The 21568-nt window shown below is 24.2% G+C and overlaps 1 protein-coding gene across 2 annotated transcripts in view; it reads right to left on the bottom strand.

The window, feature by feature from the left end:
* Nucleotides 1-21568, bottom strand: part of LOC126894548 (FMRFamide receptor) — an 80968-nt gene that overhangs the window by 49917 nt on the left and 9483 nt on the right. Inside the window, exon 1 of one of the 2 annotated variants that reach the window (XM_050665636.1) lies at nucleotides 1657-1871. The exons of the other annotated variant lie outside the window; for it this stretch is intronic. The gene's annotated coding sequence lies outside the window, so the exon portion shown is untranslated. Of the gene's footprint in view, nucleotides 1-1656; nucleotides 1872-21568 lie in introns of those variants that run through there. 2 annotated transcript variants of the gene reach the window in all.

The raw sequence follows: 21568 nt of genomic DNA, 5'->3' as shown, positions 1-21568 counted from the left end.
GTATATAATACATTTATGAGGTATCTCATAAACATCTCGAAGATCGATTTTTTTGCGCCACCCTAATGTATATAGAAAATTATAACAACACGAATAACGATGAATTTCTACAACAAAATAATATTTTTTTTTAACTTCAGGGATTGTTCATATATAGAAGATAAGACGTCGGGAAAATTTTAACTTACAGTATGTAGCATGAGCTTTATTTTAAAATATGCTTAAAACTCGGATTATTTATAGAGCATTATTAAAACTTAAGTTGAAAAAGTAAAATTTTTATGCAAAACTTGTTATTTTAAAACCCCTTGTGGGCAGATAAAAGTTTAGATTTTCAAAAAATGTATACCAAAGGAAAGACAAAAACATAAGATATTTATATAAACAAATTATTTTAATTCATTCACTTAAAAAAATATGTATAGCAGTTTTAAGAAAAAAAAGTTTAGTAAAGACGAAATTTACCGATATTTATAATCGTAATTTTTTGAGAAATTTCCACCAATTACAGGGAATGAGGGAAAATTGTTCCATGTTTGAGGAAATAATTTGTGATTATTTGACGTATCGTTGAAAAAAATCAGTCCAGAAAGAACTGAAAAAAGTTGTGACAGACACACACACACACAAAAATACATATATATTATAATATATGTATATAAACACATAATGGTAAAATTAATACCTTCTCAGCTTCACATCAAAGTAAAAAGCAAATTGCTGATTACTGTGCAACGCATCAATTATAAAAACCATTTTGATTAGTGTATTTATAATATATAATATTATATATATATAATCAGCGTATGTAAATTTATTTGTCATAAAAATGTAAGTTCACATTTATATATTAGGATTAAAAATCAGTCTAATAACCTAATACTCAGAAACTGGAAGTTAAATGATGCATTATGTGAATTTTAATAATGTTACCTTAAAGATAAATCTTTTATTTAAATTTTGAATAACTAGAAAATATTCGACTTTTAAAAATTTATGAACATGTGAAACCTTACAGTTCTTTAAAATACATATGAGTTAAGTACAAAGAGAACTTATCTGATCATTTATCATATAAAAACTATCATTTTCAGCAAAGTCATTTATCATCTAAAACTCATAAATGTATGATATGTACATTATACACTATAATATTTTCGAAGAAATGACAACCTGAATATTATTGCCAATGATTTTTCATTAAATATGGCTTTATCTAAATTAATGATATAGCATATAATAGCAGTAAAGTTACTAATGAGTTCGAATTTTAATAAACATTAATTTTTTTTAATTTGAATTGTAATTATTGTGATACATATTAATGATTTAAGTTTGAAATATTTTATAGCTACTTGAAATTCAGTTTGTATAAAGATTATAATATTTGTTTTTTTAATGAGGAATTGTAGAATCATTCATGTCTATATAAACTACATAAAAATTAAATATATTTTTATAAAATAGTAATAAATAGTTGCGCTTCAATTTTTGTTACTGACAAAATATTTAAACAAAAATTTTGTTTATTAAGTGATAACTAGAGTTAAAATGTATTGTAATTTATTCTGATAATATTATAACATTGAATTTATAATATTTTAGTATAATTATATTTTTAGTATTAGAAGAATACTAATACATCATAATTGTTACCTGGGTTGTTGATCAATACATGTATTATTTTCATTTTAACGAGAGTACTTCAATTTAGTTCAGAGTCTAAATGCATGCCAAGTAAATTTAGTTGAACTTTCTTGTAGAATTATTTTACCACCAAGAATTATTGCATTAGAAATAAATGATACATTTAGCCATATTATTTATCGTTAAAATTTGATTAGAAAGATATTTTTACATAAAAAAAATCTTATAACACGTAAAACCAAGCACTAAATAATATTTCCACCATATTAACTGTGAATATAAAAAAATATTTATTATACTTATACTATTGAGTCAATGATTACTTAAAGTTTTCTGTAAATTTTTTGTAATGTTAACTGTTTAAGCCAACTTGGAAGATAACATGTATTCTGCAAGTTTATTATGATCTTGAAAGTCACAAACATAACATTTGGCTAAGTCATCTATTATAGCTTAAGTTAAGCCACAAGCACATCATTTATTACTTTCATTTAATCTTTTATTAAAGTTATCAAGAAAAATTAATAAGTGTAAATAATTATTAACAATAGTGCACTGTTGTAATTTTGTAAACAAAGAAATTTCATAACTCAAATCACATATTTCTACTTTTTATAAATATAGATTTGTAAAAATAATAATGGATAACTTAATGTTTTTTTAAGATTACATGTAAATATACCTAATTATTTTACTCATATAATTATAAATCATTGGAATATTATTGCCATTTTTACATATCAAATAGTTATTTATTTTAACAAAATTCTATAAAATATATTAATTTTAAAATTGAGTATGTAATTGATAAAAAGAAGTAAAAAAATTACAATTCACAATTATACCGGTTTGTTTATTGGGTTTTTTTGAAAATTGATTAGCTTAACTTTGTTTTACTAAGCAAAAACTGGTAGAACAATTTACCCATTCCATCTATAATATTTTTTTAACGGAAACGGCTGTATCGGTTACCCTGCTTTATAAGACTTTCCTTTTAGATCTCTCTATATATAATGGATTATAATATATCAATCTCCAGTTTAGCAGCTTGAAAATACTTTTATCAATACAGAATAGAACAGATCTATTTGACAACTCCTATAACCTTTGATACAGTAAACATTTCTTTGTAGTTTTTTTTATAATAAATGCATTCATATACTACGTTAAAATAAAATGTTTTATCATTATTTTTTTTAATAATAAAAAGTGTTTTTTCTTTTTTAAAATTTAATAGTAGCCAGTTTTAGCAATTTTCTTTTTTTATTTTTTAACATTTCTAATAAACATTTCGTTTCTAAATATCTAAACTAAAAAATACTAATAATATTTTAAAAATAAATATTATTTTCATTGTAAACAAATCATTAAACAATAACTTACAATAAACTCTTTAGTATAAAATATACTTTGTAACTAAAGTTTTAACTTAAAAATCATGAAAGTTTCTGAAAAATACATATTAGATAGTAATCGCGTGTTGCGTCAGCTTGTAAGTTATTTTTGAATAAAAGATACTGAAATAAAATTTATCTTTTATGAGGTAAATTTATAAATATATATATATATAATAAGAAAAAATTGTTGGGAATAAAGGAAGATTCACTAAAAACCACTAATTTTCTTTTAATAATTACAATAATAGTGTCATGATATACACAGTATATCATTAATGTCATAATGTATTATTTAAGACTTAAATTAATTAATCAATGACGCAAAATGATATGTATACCAATAAAAATAAAATATATATATGTATATACCTTTTAAATGATTAAATATACTAATGAAATTTCGTAGAAAAAAGCATATATTAATTATATAAAACAAACAGGAAATAATAAACAATATGTAATAGTAATGTGTTAGACATAAGTTAACAAATAATGTGTAAGATTTTATAGTACATTATGAAATGTAGATCATTATTGATAAAAATGTAATTTATAAAATGTTATAAATTACAATTCATAAAGAAATAATTGTAGCGTCGGTGATCACTTCTTGCCTTTGAAATACCATCAAAATTAATATAAAAAGCCCAAAATAATGAGCATTCTGGCTTAGATGTCACTTTGATAGTGGTCAGAATGCTCTCACTTGCTCAGATGCGGTCAGTTATTCATAGAATCATTCACCACGCTTGATCAGTCCACATTTTCATAACGAATTATATGCGAGAAGTGATCCCTCGTCTCTACAATTATATTTATACAATAACACAATATTTATTTATTTCAACGTGTCATTAGAAATATCAAGGTAGGAAACTAATATTTTCACCAAAAATATATAAGGTTTAGAAATAAATTTTATGAGTACATAGATTAAGTAGGAATACAGGAAAATCAAGTGATCATCGATAATAATAAATATACCAAGTAAATTTAATAAAATTGATAATGTTTGTACAGAGTTATATCATTGATACGTGTCTATTTCAGAAGTTAGGTTGGAGATTCATGTGTATAGCCACCAAACCACTCTGGGTAGGCACACGAGATGACTCAATTCCACCTGTCTTTGATAACCGTCAAAACTCGTGACATTATTGATATTAATGAATTAACAATTAATCACAATAAATCTCATATTAATAGAATAAAGATCACTTTATTTTTCTATTATCTTCTATCTTTCTTACAGACCCTCGTCTCATACCCCGAGTCATAATATAATTAATACAATAGAGTAGTAGCTCAAACAAGCACTCAACACCTTTTTATATTTATTTTATTTAATTCTTTTTTTTTTGAGTTACTACAAGTGGTGCTCTCTTTTTGAGTCACTACAAAAGTACAACTATTTATTTTTTCTAAGAACAGCTTACATTTTTAAAATGAGTAATTGCATTAACTATTAAAAAAAGATTTATTTTAATTGGTGATAGAAAAAATTCAATTCAGTTTTATGTGTTCCAGAGCTAATCTTTTTCTACTTTTAAGTATAGCGCTTTTAGTATATTATGACACGGGACAGTGTCAATTACTACTAATATGTTTTTCATTTTTAAAAATTTTAATAAATAACTTTCGATTAAGCTATTTAAATATTTGTCTTAAAGAAATTAAAGGACATTATTTTGTCTAGAGATATTTTCTAGTTGTAGTACTTTTAAAATTTAAACCATATTTAGATCAATTAGACTTAATTTAGAGTTATCATATTAGATTTTATTCTTACTCTATATTACTTCATTTAAAGCAAACATTTTATGGCTATACCTTGAAAAGAAAACATCATTCTGAAAATAATATAGTTCGCCTTGAATTTCATCGTTTTTCATTATAATTTTATTATGAAATTACTTCAATTCTAAACAATCAAATTTTTTTTTTATTTAAGTTTTGGTTTTTAATATTTCCAGTCTTTGTAGGACGTTGAGTTTAAATTTAAAATGTTATAGTGAACATTTCAGTAATATCATTACCGCTTTATAATTGTATGAATAAATTTACGTTTGAATCGACATTGATGTATTAATGTTGAAAATATAAAAGATTTATTAGACAAAATTTATTTGATGAAGTCTATTACCTAGCCCACAAATAGAGGTGATAGGGAAAAAAGTAACATGGGTCAATTCTAATAAACTGTATATTTTCTTTCAAAATAAATACAAAATATTAAGTATCAATTGTGCACGTGATAGTTGTCTCACAGTATGGTAATCATCTTTTGTTATCAGCATGACTTTATCGTTTTGTTAATAAATAAATCAAGAAAAATTGTTTTTAACGTAACTAAAATAATTTTCAATTTGATTATGATCATAGAAGAGTGTCAATCTCGGACTTATATCTGTTTAAAATAAACTAAAAGTTATTACTTAGACAACAATTACGTTGACAATATAATAGACAACTCAATATTTTTAATCTCGAGAGGCCTGGTTCTTGTTTTTAAAGAAATTAACGAACACATGGAAAATTCACTGGTGTGTTTAAAGTTATATTATTACATATGTAATAATTCAGTCACGTGCTACAAGCATAATTTCTTTTCTTTTACAATGTAGTTTTCTTAATATAGACTTACGATTGATAGTCCCTTGAGAAAATCGATCTAATGTAATATAATGTGCACGAATGAGATACTCAGTAGTTCTTTTAGTCGTGAAAGAGATTTATTGATAATATTAAGAGATTCTGACTGATCGGTGGTTGAATGAAATTATATTATTTTGAACAAAAGTATCTATTGCGACGCATCTATTTTATAAAAACGCGTTATATATTATTTAATCATTATTATAGTTATTTTCATACAGTTTTAACATTTATATAGTTTAATTCAACAAATGAGTTCTAATAAATGTGTAAATATTTAAGGGATAAATTATCATAACGCTAGAGCATCCACGGTACTAGGATTGTCTAATTAAAACCTAAGACCAAAAAATTAATCAACTATCTTGTTTCTGAATATATATATATATGTATAATAATTGAGTTACGATTACTTTTCTTAGAGTAGGTATTTCAAAAATTCGTTTTACTAGATTTGAGCTTTCAGCATAATCATTTTATTCTTGCTGGCGTTACACTTGAAAACAGATGCCATCCTTTACGTTAAACTTCGATTGAAATCACAAAGCAATTTTTCATCAAACAACTTCAATAAATATTTATATTCCACCAGAAAAATTTTATAGAAAATGGTATGAGCCTCAGATGCATTAGTCATATTGGTCCTTTATTATTTGGTTCGAATATATTGGTAATGTATTAATCAATTAGTTGTTATATTATGTTTATTTGCAGTACCTCATGAGATATCTATTAAAAATTATTAAGTAACTTACCTCATACTCAATTTGAAATCACTATTAAAAATAGGACGATGCACTTTTATTTTTCTTTGCAGGTTAAAGTATGTATTGGATATTTAGAGTTTCACCAAATCCTTTAAGCATCCGAGTAACGTCAGCGGTACAGTTTTATTGGGTGGTAAATAAGTATTACATTTTGTATATTTAAGAAATTGTTATGGTGGTTTTACAAAATGGTTGCTCTATTCACTCGTTCCAAAGAATATAAAATGCTCTGGAAGTGGATAGAAATCATGATTTTTTCTTATTTTAGTTTGCAATAATATCTAAACGGTTTTTGTTGTTTAAAGAAAAACTACACCGACAGTTAACGTCCAATAACGTTTATTGGTCTGATAATGTAGCGCCATTCAGCCAAAAACAGACCACTAACTTATGGCAGCCGCTACAGAAATGACTTGACTCATAAATATTAATGAACGTTACCATCACCACTTATTGGCTTAAGAATGGATCTAGTTTATTATACGCTTGTTCTTATGTCAAAATGTTACTATTATAATGTATACATATTTTTAAATACAATAGCGTAATAAACAATTTTTATCCAAATTAAGTGTATTACTAATTAAGTATTAACAAATGAAGTGCTGCTCTTTTAATAAAACAATTTTATAAAACTTTTATCGTAGATAATTTAAGATAAAACTTAAATTTTTGATACTACACATGCAATAATGATCACTTGGGGATATATTTTTTTTAATTCTTACCCGTTTTTGGGTGTTGGATACCAGATACCCAAAGGTCAACTGATATTACTATGGATGGGATAAGTGCAGTGGTTTCCCGTTGCCTTCTACTCTTGGGGATTAGATTAGAGGAAAAACACATTTGTTACGAGTGTGAGTTACTGCAACATTCATTTTATCCAAAAATTTGAGTAGTTATTGTTCCTAATTACAGGTATCCTGAACATCTGATATATATCAAATTACCATGACTATGACGACAGTAAAAATATCACAGCAACATTTTAAAAAAAAAGAATGAACAAAACACCAAAAAGTGGGTATATGGCGTATACCCGTGTATATCATTTATCGCGTAACACCACTGATGACTACTTAAATACAATACTTTACGCAGTTATACACGCAGGATTCTAATTTTCGACTTTTAGAATTAAATAAAATATAGAATAGTCAATATCTAAGTACATACAATTTGTATTATTATAAATATTACCGTTGAATAATTTTTTAGCGCATAATTAATTATAAAATATTTGTTTATATAAATAAAATATTTCTGTAAATTCTTGAAAAGTGTTATACATAATCTTTGGCGTTTAATATATTTTCAAAATAGGTTGAAACTCTGCATAAGTTATAAAAATTTGTAGGCTGCTAAATTAAATGGCCCGGTGAATAAAGAATTTTTATTATCTTTAGTTTCAACATCAAAACTATATATATAAATTCGATAAATAAAAACGACCAAACTATATTACTAGAGTCGATTCGGTTTCAAAGAGCATTTGTCATTTATAAAAACTGTGATATAAGTATAATATTTTTTATATGTATGAGGAAAACATTCAATATAACGGAAGCTTTTATCAGACGTGACTAGATATTTAAAAAGCTTTGACATTTGTTTACGACTGCTCGGATATAAGAATAAAAATCTTTAATAAAGACAATTTCGTCTGAATACATTCACGTGTGGAGTATAATAAAAATAGATGCTTCTTTATGAATGCGATTTTAATATTCAAAGAAACAAAAATCTATGTACAAAAATATCTATACTCAACAATTGTAATGTATTTTGAGCCTGTTATTTTAAATTTACAAAAAAAAGTTTTATGTTGAAAGAATTTACATAATAAAAATCCATTAATTAATTAAAAATTATTTATTTTACTTTGTTATGTCCAAATAAATTTACTGATTTAAATTACTATTCTAATTTTTAGATATAAGACAAAACAGCCACAGACGTTGTTATTTTATTTCGCTTGAAAATTAAGTAATACAATATGTGTAGCAAATAATTTAACTCACTGAGTACAATTATTATAAACATAACCAATGTACTTGGTTTGCAGTATAAATTTAAACAGATTATATTCCGTGAATATTAATTAACTTAAGTTATATTATTCCTTAGATAATTGATTAATATACTGTATTGTCGTTCATTATGACATACATAAGTTAATGTAAATAAACTAATAACCTTATGTTTATTTTTAAAATAAGTTTATTTTCAAAGTAAGTGAAAATACGAAAGTTAAGTAAAATAATATAAAGTACTTAATTTTGTAAATACCTTTTCTCATTTTTCTTTTTACATCTCATTGTAAAATATGTAAATGACTACATTTTTTGGTTAATATAAATATCTAAAAATGCTGAATATGTATGGAGATCTTAATGAAAACATTGTGGAAATATTTAAAGATAGTTCTCACCTGATTCAAGAATATTGTAGTAACGTTACCAAAAATTATTTAGCCAAAATTCTTATGATCTGATAATATATTAAAATATTTCTTAAATATAGCAGTTAGTATATTATAATACTGTTCTAGTAAAGTAACCCCAAAATTTAGAAACAATATTATAAATATCTAGAAATATTACTATAATGTACTATAATATCAACAAATTAGATTTTGATAAATAGTAATATTTAAAAATTTATAATACATAAGTGAATTCATTGAAGGTACAATGACATTATATCTAAAAATGGTAAAAAAGCTTAGTGGATATTTAGGAATTTAATAGGGAGTCCAGAAAACTTCAGAATATAGAATAGAGGGGATTTGGAGGGGAGGAATCTCTTCCACTTCACTCCTCTGCAAACATGGTTTTATATTAATAGGTGGTACAGTTGGGTTGCATTTTTTCAATGGTCCTCGTAAATATGATAATAATATAAGTAAAACATATGTACAAAGCAATATTGTAAATATACTTTTTACATATATCTATAATAATATTCATAAAATATTTTAAAATTATTTTAAGAATATTTCCCTTAAAATTCAATATTAAATACATTAACTTAAGAATTCTTAAAAGATTATATGTAAAATATTTTGAAAATGATTATATGAAAATATTTGGTAATAATTAATTACATATATAATATTTTCCTATCAATGTGAAAATATAATTTTAATAGTATTATTCGATTATTCTGATAACTTTATAATAATATTAAATTTATAATATTTCAATATAATTATGCTGTGTGATTCTTTTGATGCTAGTCACTAAATTACTCTTAAAATATCATTTTTTTTTTCTAGTTAGATATCTAATTCCATCTATCAATTATAAAATACTTTTTAAATCCATCCCTTATATCTTATAGGAGCATCAAATTAATTTTTTTAAACAGCAACATGCATATTTAACTAGCTTATAAAATATATAACGCCCTAATTAAGAAAATGAATGGACAATAACAACTTTTGGTCTAATACTTTGAAAAATATTTTCATTTTAAATATAAACTTGAGGTAAATAAAAGGATTTTGCTATCATCATGTTATTATTATTAGTCATTTCTAGGTCGCTCTTCTACTTCTGCTAGTTGAAAAATTGTGAATAACTTCCGAAGCACTGGTCCTAAAGTTATTAATAATAACTTTAGATTGGTTGATATTAACTTATTATCGATCAGTAATTTTCTTAATTAGATCATTTTTTATTTTATAAGCAAATATTATATATATATAACGTATATATATTACTTAAAAAAATTAATTTGTCACCGTTATAAGATATGATGGGTAAACATAAAAATGTTTTGCGATTGATGATTGGAAATACATATAAAACTAACAAAAACCAAAAAAAATAAAATAATTATTTTAAGAGAAATTGAGAGGGTAGCGAAATATTTCTACGATGTTTTTATTTAGATTACCATATTTTTATAGTATTTTGAGAATGTTAAATTGTTATCTGGGTATTATTAACTGTATTTTAGTTACAAGAATCGTGTAAGCGAAAAGGACAAATTATATACTCAAACGAGATTCAGCACTTCAAAAACAAAGCGTTGTTAAAATGATTGATTATACCAAATATTTTAATGAATAGGTGGGTCTTTACACTTGGCCAAAATGTTTCTAAATAGTAGTGGGTGTTCATCGAGTTACTTCAATAGAAATCAATTATATCATATTATATTATATTCATATATTTTTTAATAATTTTGTTTTTTATGTATTAATTAGTAAGTTGCTCTATTTCAATGAAATCTACATCTAGTCATATATACAGGGTGATTTTTTTATCATAACCCACTTACAGAATAAATATATTTAAACATTTTTTTAGTTATCTTTAGTTACACATTATTCTTGAATTATTAACTATGTAATACTTTTTAAGTTCATCCCTGATGCCTAGTAAGGGTGTCAACTTTTTTTTTTTAAATGGTAAGACATATTTTTAATTTAATAAAATGTTTGAGTTTTTAATTTAATAGTAAATGGTATTTGAATTTTTAATATAAATTTATTTGTTTATTAGATATAAACATTTAAAGTTTCAAATTTTTGAGTTAATATACATGTATAATACACAAGGGATAACAAATACAGGTAGCTAATTGATTTTTTATGACATTGATATTAGCAGGTACGCAGCATTGCTATTATCAATGATAGTAAGATACATTGTTGTGAGTTTATAAATACACTAACTGACAACACAAAAAATATATCTATTGATCGTCATAATTTATAATAAACAATCCATGACTGACTAAAATATCTTATTTTAGTACCAATTCGTCGCCTGTAAAATATTAACCTTAATGTTAAAGTTTTTATTTCTAAACAAGGCACAAAATGTTCATAATGTTAAATTAATAATTTGAAGTAAATAGAAAACAAATTTTTACGTTTCCGTTCAGCTCAATTTAATTAAATTAACTTGGAACATGTTATTTAAACATTATTTTTTAATTAGCAATAATAATGTCATTAAAGACCATAAAGTTTATTTTATAATTGTTATTCTGAATTTAAGCATTGATTAACTCTTAAATTAATTCATGTCCATATCTGTTTTGGTACTTTAAAAAAAAATTGATGAATTAAGTCACTTAAGTTTTTGGTACCTCGGATATTACTACTAACATGTCAAAAACTTTAATTCCTAAAATTCTATATCCTCAATTCACAATTGATTTCATAAATGATATACATAATTTTTTCGCTTTTTTAAAGGCTATTAAGGGCCATAGTGGCCTCTCCCAAAGGAGGAATTTATTAACCATTGATACTGGAGAGGTAGTTTGTCCGTCACTGAGGAAAGAGATGGCGACTCCAATTACCAAACTGATCTCTCGCTTGGTTAATGAAACCGCTCGTATCAGAGTTTTAACAAACCTGAGACAGAGCGCATCAAACACTGCCGTGTTACTGACTCAATCACACCTTTCCTCTATAAAATATTATATAGTAAATGATATATTTTTATTTCTTTAAATGTTCCTAAATATCAAAGCCCAAGTTGAACACCAAAACAAAATGATTGATATATTTGGAAATATAATGATAATAAATTAGTACACAGGTTCTGATGAAACAAAATTTAATTGATGGATGGACATTTAAAAAAATCCTTCATTTTGATTATTTTTAAAATTTATATGGATTAAATTTTATCAAAGATTTCAACGAAATATTTAGTTCCAGAGAACCAATAATGGTTTTAATATTGAAGAGCCACATAAAGATTTAATCAATTTTACTTTTGACTACAGATTTTTAAATTTTCCTGAAAGAAGTTCTTTTATTAATATATGTGGCTATTTAATAAAACACTTTTAGAAAAACTCACTTGTCAAAGATGTATTAATTATGCTAAGTATCCAAATCAATTAGATAAATTTTTCCTATTATTGTATTTTAAAGCATATACTGTTAATGATAATTTTAAGTCTGGTAACTTAATAGTGCCTTATAATCAATTTTATTAATTAGTTGGAAATTGTCTGATTAGTAATTTTACAAAATCAGATTTAGAAGATAGAGTTTGTGTTCGCATGAAAGTTTATTCCTATACAGATTCGTTCACTTACCCTGTAAATCAAATTATATTACATGATCACTTAATTTATTTGTACGTTTCAAAATTTTTACAAGTGCTTGAATAGAACCCTGGTTTTAGAAAAAAAAAGTTAAAATAGAAAATTAGATATTTTATTCCATTTATAACATTTCAGCATAATATGTAGGTTTATTTTTTTATTTACAATGATGAACGTCTGAAATTTCTAAAATATTTGTATATCTCAACAATTTTATGATTATCTACTGCATATGTTGATTGTATATATTTCAGAGATAACATTTAGTCACTAAATTAATTTAAAGTCAATTTTTTCGTAATCTACTCACTTATATTGACATAGATATTTTTAACACCTTTTTATTTTTGATACTTATATATTTTTAATTCTAATAATATCGAAAAAAATCTATTCTAAAAAATCTAATCTTTTCTGTATACGTTCAATTGATCTTTAATTATTATTCTATATAAAATTAAAAATATATAAATATTTATTTTCTGGTAGATTTTTTTAATTATTTAATAATTCTTACTAGCTTCTATAGTTCCAAATAATTATATTATTATTTTTTCTTTTTATAAATTTTTCAACTTGTTAATAGAAATTTGTTTTCAAGTAGTTATTTTGAATAATTTTACACATAAATTATTTAACTTAAAATTTAATAAGTTCATTAACATTAAAAATCATTAATTTCAAAAAATTCAATAAGAAAAAAATATTTTAAGATAAATGTTTTATGATTTTAAACTTCAATTTAAACATATTTGTCAAACGGTTGTGTGTCACACTTTGGATTTACTAAATATTTTGCGAAAAAATAAAAAAAAAATATCCTTTAATATTAGGAATTTGGAAAAATATTTCAAAATTTGAATACAGTAAAATTGACATTTTCCAATTTTTTTTTTCATTTAAAAATTGCTGTTTTTTTTAAATACTAAACCTACTGAAATTTCATTACAAAAGATACAATGAAAATTCATTTGAAATTTTTTCTATAATAATTCAATTTAAAACCAATGTTCAGAAGAAATTGAAGTAGATATCCGACACATGTTGAATTTTTCTTTTAACTTTAAAGACCTAGCACAGGGGAGTCGCAGCACAGTGGTAACGTGGCATAGTTAGATCAAGTATAATAATATCTGACAGTGATTAAAATCACTATCAAAAAAAACGCTTCTATACAAATCTTTAGATAGTGTTTAATATTAAGAAATTGTTGGATTATTCCAAAAGCTGCATGATCTGCTATTTCAATAAATATCCTGACCAAGATAAAGTATGACAAATGAAAGATGTATATAAATAATACTTCTCATGAAAAAATTGTATTGATCCATACATTTTTTAAAAAGTTATAGCATTTTAAAATAAAAAATGTAAAATACAAAATCGAGAATTTATACACAAAATAGTATTCAGTAGCCATTTTCACCGCGAAGACAAAATTAAATCCAACATTTTTTTTTTTTTTTGATAAAGCGTATTACATTAGATTTAATTTAATATTTATAAAAAGGTGTTAGACTTTCCGGAATACTTTCAAAGTTAAGTTGAAAAAGTTAATTTTTTGTGAAAAAGTTGTTATTTTTAATACCCCCTTGTGGGCAGGTAAAGAGTCAAATTTATAAAAAAGATATACCTAGATGCCTATATGTCTTTTTATACAGGGTGTTAAGTAAGTCAGGAAACGGGTTTCTATTGTTCTCATTGTTACAAACAGTAGAAACCCGTTTCCTGACTTACTGAACATCCTGTATATTTAATAGTATATTTGTTATAAATCACACTACATGTCCTATATGTATTGTTCGATAACAATTTTATGTTCCACGATTGTTTGCATTTTATTGTAATAATATAAATAAATATGTTGAATATTAAATTTATACAACTTGATTTTTAATATTAAAATATTTATTTTTAATTAATATATTAATTTTTAATAACAATAATTTATGACTAAAGCATAGGTTTCTAATTTCTTAATTTAATTTACTTGATGGGAATTTAGTTTAAGTAATTCGCCAAAATTATATAAATAATTTAATTACACAAAGTCTACAAAAAATTTGTGTACAATTGCATACATTTTAATTGAAAATTATTAATGCACTTTTAACAACAGTGCTTAAATTATCGAAAATAAAATGCTACATATATTTTATATTATAGTTTTATTTAATTTATTTATTTTTATATTATTAATTAATTAGATACGATGTTAATTTTAAATTATATTTTAGGTAAATATGTTTACCTAAAAGTTAAGTATAAGAGTAAAACCTTTTTATTGTTATAAATAATAAATGTTTTTTTTTGTTCTATTGGTCGTCCGTTCGATTTCTTACGTTCTGGGGGTTTATTTTTGAATCGTCCGTTCACTAACGTATACGTTCAGATTTTATTTTATATAGGTTTATATGGCGAAAGTTGTTCATGTATACGTTTGGAACGTATGAAACATCGAACGGACGACCATTTAGAACAGTAAAAAATATTCGTTCTCAACGGATGATAGGAACCGCCCGATAGCGAACGGTGGGTCGAACGGACGATCATTTATAACAATAGAGAGGTTCGACCCTTATACTTGCCTATTAGATAAACATATTTACCTAAATTATAATTTTAAATTAAAATCGTTTTAATTAATTAAATTTATAAAAGAAATCAATTATTCGTAGAAGTAGCTATAATCGGAAATGGGGAGCTAAGGCTCCCCCAGTTTTGAGATCCCTTAATTGATTTAGGGACATAAAAAAAAAAATTAATATATATTTTTATTAATAAAATATATTTATTATAATAAATATTATTACAATTTATTATGTTGTTATACAAAACATAAATTAGTTTGAAAAAAATGATTAAAATTTACTAACAAAAATTTTTAAGTATATTTATGTATGTATTTTAAGTTATCATATTTAAAATAATTAGTTGTTATTTTCACATTTATTTTTTTATTGTAAAACATTAAATTTATACTTAAATGATCCAATTAATAAATAATAAAATGTATGGGCTTATATAGTTATTGATGACAACATGAGTTGAAGTCTGTATAAATCTCATTCATATGTACATTGTATATATAATAATTCATTTATATATAGGGGATTTTTACCCCTATTGTTTGAACACGTGCAGAAGAAAGTAATTTTTGTTTTAAATATTTCGTTGTCTAAAGATAAAATACAAAATGTTAAAATATTCTATTCACCATTATAAATTAATTTCTATTTTTCAATTAATATGTTATTTAAATTGAAACATAATATTATATTTCGATTACTCAGTAATTATAATTAAAACTCGTAATACATATAACAATTATTTTGTTGGTATTGAACTTTATATAATAAGACGACAAGCGGGTTATTGTAGCATCCTTGCACCACATAATAAACCATCTTTTGAATATTTGCCAATATTTTTTGTGCAAATTATTCATGTATTTGTATGTTTACAACTTTTCCAAACAATGTCGTATTTAGGGGTAGACCGTGGCCTAGGGTGGGATCNTGATCTTTAATTATTATTCTATATAAAATTAAAAATATATAAATATTTATTTTCTGGTAGATTTTTTTAATTATTTAATAATTCTTACTAGCTTCTATAGTTCCAAATAATTATATTATTATTTTTTCTTTTTATAAATTTTTCAACTTGTTAATAGAAATTTGTTTTCAAGTAGTTATTTTGAATAATTTTACACATAAATTATTTAACTTAAAATTTAATAAGTTCATTAACATTAAAAATCATTAATTTCAAAAAATTCAATAAGAAAAAAATATTTTAAGATAAATGTTTTATGATTTTAAACTTCAATTTAAACATATTTGTCAAACGGTTGTGTGTCACACTTTGGATTTACTAAATATTTTGCGAAAAAATAAAAAAAAAATATCCTTTAATATTAGGAATTTGGAAAAATATTTCAAAATTTGAATACAGTAAAATTGACATTTTCCAATTTTTTTTTTCATTTAAAAATTGCTGTTTTTTTTAAATACTAAACCTACTGAAATTTCATTACAAAAGATACAATGAAAATTCATTTGAAATTTTTTCTATAATAATTCAATTTAAAACCAATGTTCAGAAGAAATTGAAGTAGATATCCGACACATGTTGAATTTTTCTTTTAACTTTAAAGACCTAGCACAGGGGAGTCGCAGCACAGTGGTAACGTGGCATAGTTAGATCAAGTATAATAATATCTGACAGTGATTAAAATCACTATCAAAAAAAACGCTTCTATACAAATCTTTAGATAGTGTTTAATATTAAGAAATTGTTGGATTATTCCAAAAGCTGCATGATCTGCTATTTCAATAAATATCCTGACCAAGATAAAGTATGACAAATGAAAGATGTATATAAATAATACTTCTCATGAAAAAATTGTATTGATCCATACATTTTTTAAAAAGTTATAGCATTTTAAAATAAAAAATGTAAAATACAAAATCGAGAATTTATACACAAAATAGTATTCAGTAGCCATTTTCACCGCGAAGACAAAATTAAATCCAACATTTTTTTTTTTTTTTGATAAAGCGTATTACATTAGATTTAATTTAATATTTATAAAAAGGTGTTAGACTTTCCGGAATACTTTCAAAGTTAAGTTGAAAAAGTTAATTTTTTGTGAAAAAGTTGTTATTTTTAATACCCCCTTGTGGGCAGGTAAAGAGTCAAATTTATAAAAAAGATATACCTAGATGCCTAGATGTCTTTTTATACAGGGTGTTCAGTAAGTCAGGAAACGGGTTTCTATTGTTCTCATTGTTACAAACAGTAGAAACCCGTTTCCTGACTTACTGAACATCCTGTATATTTAATAGTATATTTGTTATAAATCACACTACATGTCCTATATGTATTGTTCGATAACAATTTTATGTTCCACGATTGTTTGCATTTTATTGTAATAATATAAATAAATATGTTGAATATTAAATTTATACAACTTGATTTTTAATATTAAAATATTTATTTTTAATTAATATATTAATTTTTAATAACAATAATTTATGACTAAAGCATAGGTTTCTAATTTCTTAATTTAATTTACTTGATGGGAATTTAGTTTAAGTAATTCGCCAAAATTATATAAATAATTTAATTACACAAAGTCTACAAAAAATTTGTGTACAATTGCATACATTTTAATTGAAAATTATTAATGCACTTTTAACAACAGTGCTTAAATTATCGAAAATAAAATGCTACATATATTTTATATTATAGTTTTATTTAATTTATTTATTTTTATATTATTAATTAATTAGATACGATGTTAATTTTAAATTATATTTTAGGTAAATATGTTTACCTAAAAGTTAAGTATAAGAGTAAAACCTTTTTATTGTTATAAATAATAAATGTTTTTTTTTGTTCTATTGGTCGTCCGTTCGATTTCTTACGTTCTGGGGGTTTATTTTTGAATCGTCCGTTCACTAACGTATACGTTCAGATTTTATTTTATATAGGTTTATATGGCGAAAGTTGTTCATGTATACGTTTGGAACGTATGAAACATCGAACGGACGACCATTTAGAACAGTAAAAAATATTCGTTCTCAACGGATGATAGGAACCGCCCGATAGCGAACGGTGGGTCGAACGGACGATCATTTATAACAATAGAGAGGTTCGACCCTTATACTTGCCTATTAGATAAACATATTTACCTAAATTATAATTTTAAATTAAAATCGTTTTAATTAATTAAATTTATAAAAGAAATCAATTATTCGTAGAAGTAGCTATAATCGGAAATGGGGAGCTAAGGCTCCCCCAGTTTTGAGATCCCTTAATTGATTTAGGGACATAAAAAAAAAAATTAATATATATTTTTATTAATAAAATATATTTATTATAATAAATATTATTACAATTTATTATGTTGTTATACAAAACATAAATTAGTTTGAAAAAAATGATTAAAATTTACTAACAAAAATTTTTAAGTATATTTATGTATGTATTTTAAGTTATCATATTTAAAATAATTAGTTGTTATTTTCACATTTATTTTTTTATTGTAAAACATTAAATTTATACTTAAATGATCCAATTAATAAATAATAAAATGTATGGGCTTATATAGTTATTGATGACAACATGAGTTGAAGTCTGTATAAATCTCATTCATATGTACATTGTATATATAATAATTCATTTATATATAGGGGATTTTTACCCCTATTGTTTGAACACGTGCAGAAGAAAGTAATTTTTGTTTTAAATATTTCGTTGTCTAAAGATAAAATACAAAATGTTAAAATATTCTATTCACCATTATAAATTAATTTCTATTTTTCAATTAATATGTTATTTAAATTGAAACATAATATTATATTTCGATTACTCAGTAATTATAATTAAAACTCGTAATACATATAACAATTATTTTGTTGGTATTGAACTTTATATAATAAGACGACAAGCGGGTTATTGTAGCATCCTTGCACCACATAATAAACCATCTTTTGAATATTTGCCAATATTTTTTGTGCAAATTATTCATGTATTTGTATGTTTACAACTTTTCCAAACAATGTCGTATTTAGGGGTAGACCGTGGCCTAGGGTGGGATCAAATTAAAAACTTTCGCATCGAGCGAAGCTGAGACTGGTTTTACTAAGATGTGTTGTTTTTTTTTTTTTTTTGTGTCTGTTACCACTTTTTCTCAGCTCTCACCGAACCGATTTCTTTCAATGATACGTCAAAAGATCACAAATCGTATCTAGTCGAAGACATTACCCTTCAAAATTGAAAAAATTTCCCTCGTTCCCCGTAAATGGGGGAAACCTCCAAAAAAATTACAAATTTAAAAATCGCTAATTTTCGAAATTTTTTCAATTTTTTTTACTAAAAACTGTTATAACTTTTTCAAAAATGAACGTATCAATATAATTCTTTTTTTTATAGATGCATGATGTCATTACCTATCAATATAATTTTTTTTTATGTAGATGCTTGATGTCTTTACTTATTATTTGGTATATTTTTTTTGTAAATTTGACTTTTTGGCTGCCCACACGGGGGGATTTAAAATGACAACTTTTTCACAAAAAATTAACTTTTTCAACTTAACTTTTGAAAATGTTCCGGAAGGTCTGACACTTTTATATATATCTTAAATTAAAGCTAATGTAATGTACTTTAATTTGAAAAATAAAAATTTGACCTCTGGACTTGTTTTCGTGGTGAAAGTTGACATCAAAGTTAATAAAAAANTCGAAATTTTTTCAATTTTTTTTACTAAAAACTGCCGTAACTTTTTTAAAAATAAACATATCAATATAACTTTTTTTTTTATAGATACTTGATGTCTTTATCTATCATTTGGTATATATTTTTTGTAAATTTGACACTTAACCTGCCCACAAGGAGGGATTTAAAATGACAACTTTTTTACAAAAAATTAATTTTTTCAACTTAACTTTTGAAAGTGTTTCGGAAAGTTNATTAATTGGATACGATGTTAATTTTAAATTATATTTTAGGTAAATATGTTTACCTAAAAGTTAAGTATAAGAGTAAAACCTTTTTATTGTTATAAATAATAAATGTTTTTTTTTGTTCTATTGGTCGTCCGTTCGATTTCTTACGTTCTGGGGGTTTATTTTTGAATCGTCCGTTCACTAACGTATACGTTCAGATTTTATTTTATATAGGTTTATATGGCGAAAGTTGTTCATGTATACGTTTGGAACGTATGAAACATCGAACGGACGACCATTTAGAACAGTAAAAAATATTCGTTCTCAACGGATGATAGGAACCGCCCGATAGCGAACGGTGGGTCGAACGGACGATCATTTATAACAATAGAGAGGTTCGACCCTTATACTTGCCTATTAGATAAACATATTTACCTAAATTATAATTTTAAATTAAAATCGTTTTAATTAATTAAATTTATAAAAGAAATCAATTATTCGTAGAAGTAGCTATAATCGGAAATGGGGAGNCTAATGTAATATACTTTATCGTGAAAAAAAAAATTTCGGACTTTATTTTATCTTCAGGGTGAAAATGGCTACCGAATGCTATTATTATGTGAAAATTCTCGACTTTATTTTTAATTTTATAATGGTATGACATATTGAAAAGTGTATGGATCAAAATTATTTTTTTATGAGAAATAATATTTCTTAATAATCCCTTTTTCATTCGACATACTTTATCTTAATCAAGATATTAATAAGGAACTAGCAGAACATGTAGCATGTAGATTTTGGAATAATCCACCAATTTTTTAAAATTAAACACTATCTAAAGATTTGCATCGAAGCGTTTTTTTTTTCATAGTGATTTTAATCACTGTCAGATATCATTATACTTGATCCATCTATGCCACTTCACTACTGTGCCGCGACCCCCCTGTGCTGGGTTTTTTAATTTCCTAATAACAAAAAATTCAAATTTTATTCCTATATTCCATAAAAGTTTTATATATTCGGATACAAATTTAAACGTTTGTCTTTATTTCAACGAAACGTCATCTTAACACTGACAAGGACACCTAACACACTGAGCTAAAATAATATATTTAGACCACCTATTTAGTTATTAGTTAGAAAAAGGTGGGTATTACTTGACCAGAAAAATAGAAATAAATAGAAAAATTACTAAATTAACTAAATTAAATTACTAAACTACTCGACTAAATCTGTCAGTTCATACAAGTTTAGTTTCTAAAATAATTAGTAATTCAATTAATTATTTAACTAAAATACCAACATAGTTAACTAACCTTTAGAGTTGATTTTTTTAGTTTTAGTTTTAATTGTTATAGAGGCGTACAAGAACTACCCATGAACTCAGACCTGAAAGTCCATATTGCGCTCCTGCTACTAATTATATTAATTCTAATTCTTTACATAAGTATTTCTACCGAAGTGTTGTTGCCATTGTTGAATACCTAAAACTATATTTATAAAAAACGTCCTACAAGGCTGCACCTATATATGTTCAAAGAGTCTCCCGTCTCTGGCAAAATTA

The sequence above is a fragment of the Daktulosphaira vitifoliae genome, unplaced genomic scaffold, assembly GCF_025091365.1.
Source record: "Daktulosphaira vitifoliae isolate Bord-2020 unplaced genomic scaffold, ASM2509136v1 Scaffold_1, whole genome shotgun sequence".
NCBI classification, from domain to species: Eukaryota; Metazoa; Arthropoda; class Insecta; order Hemiptera; family Phylloxeridae; genus Daktulosphaira; species Daktulosphaira vitifoliae.
This window is presented reverse-complemented; position numbering and strand designations above follow the sequence as displayed.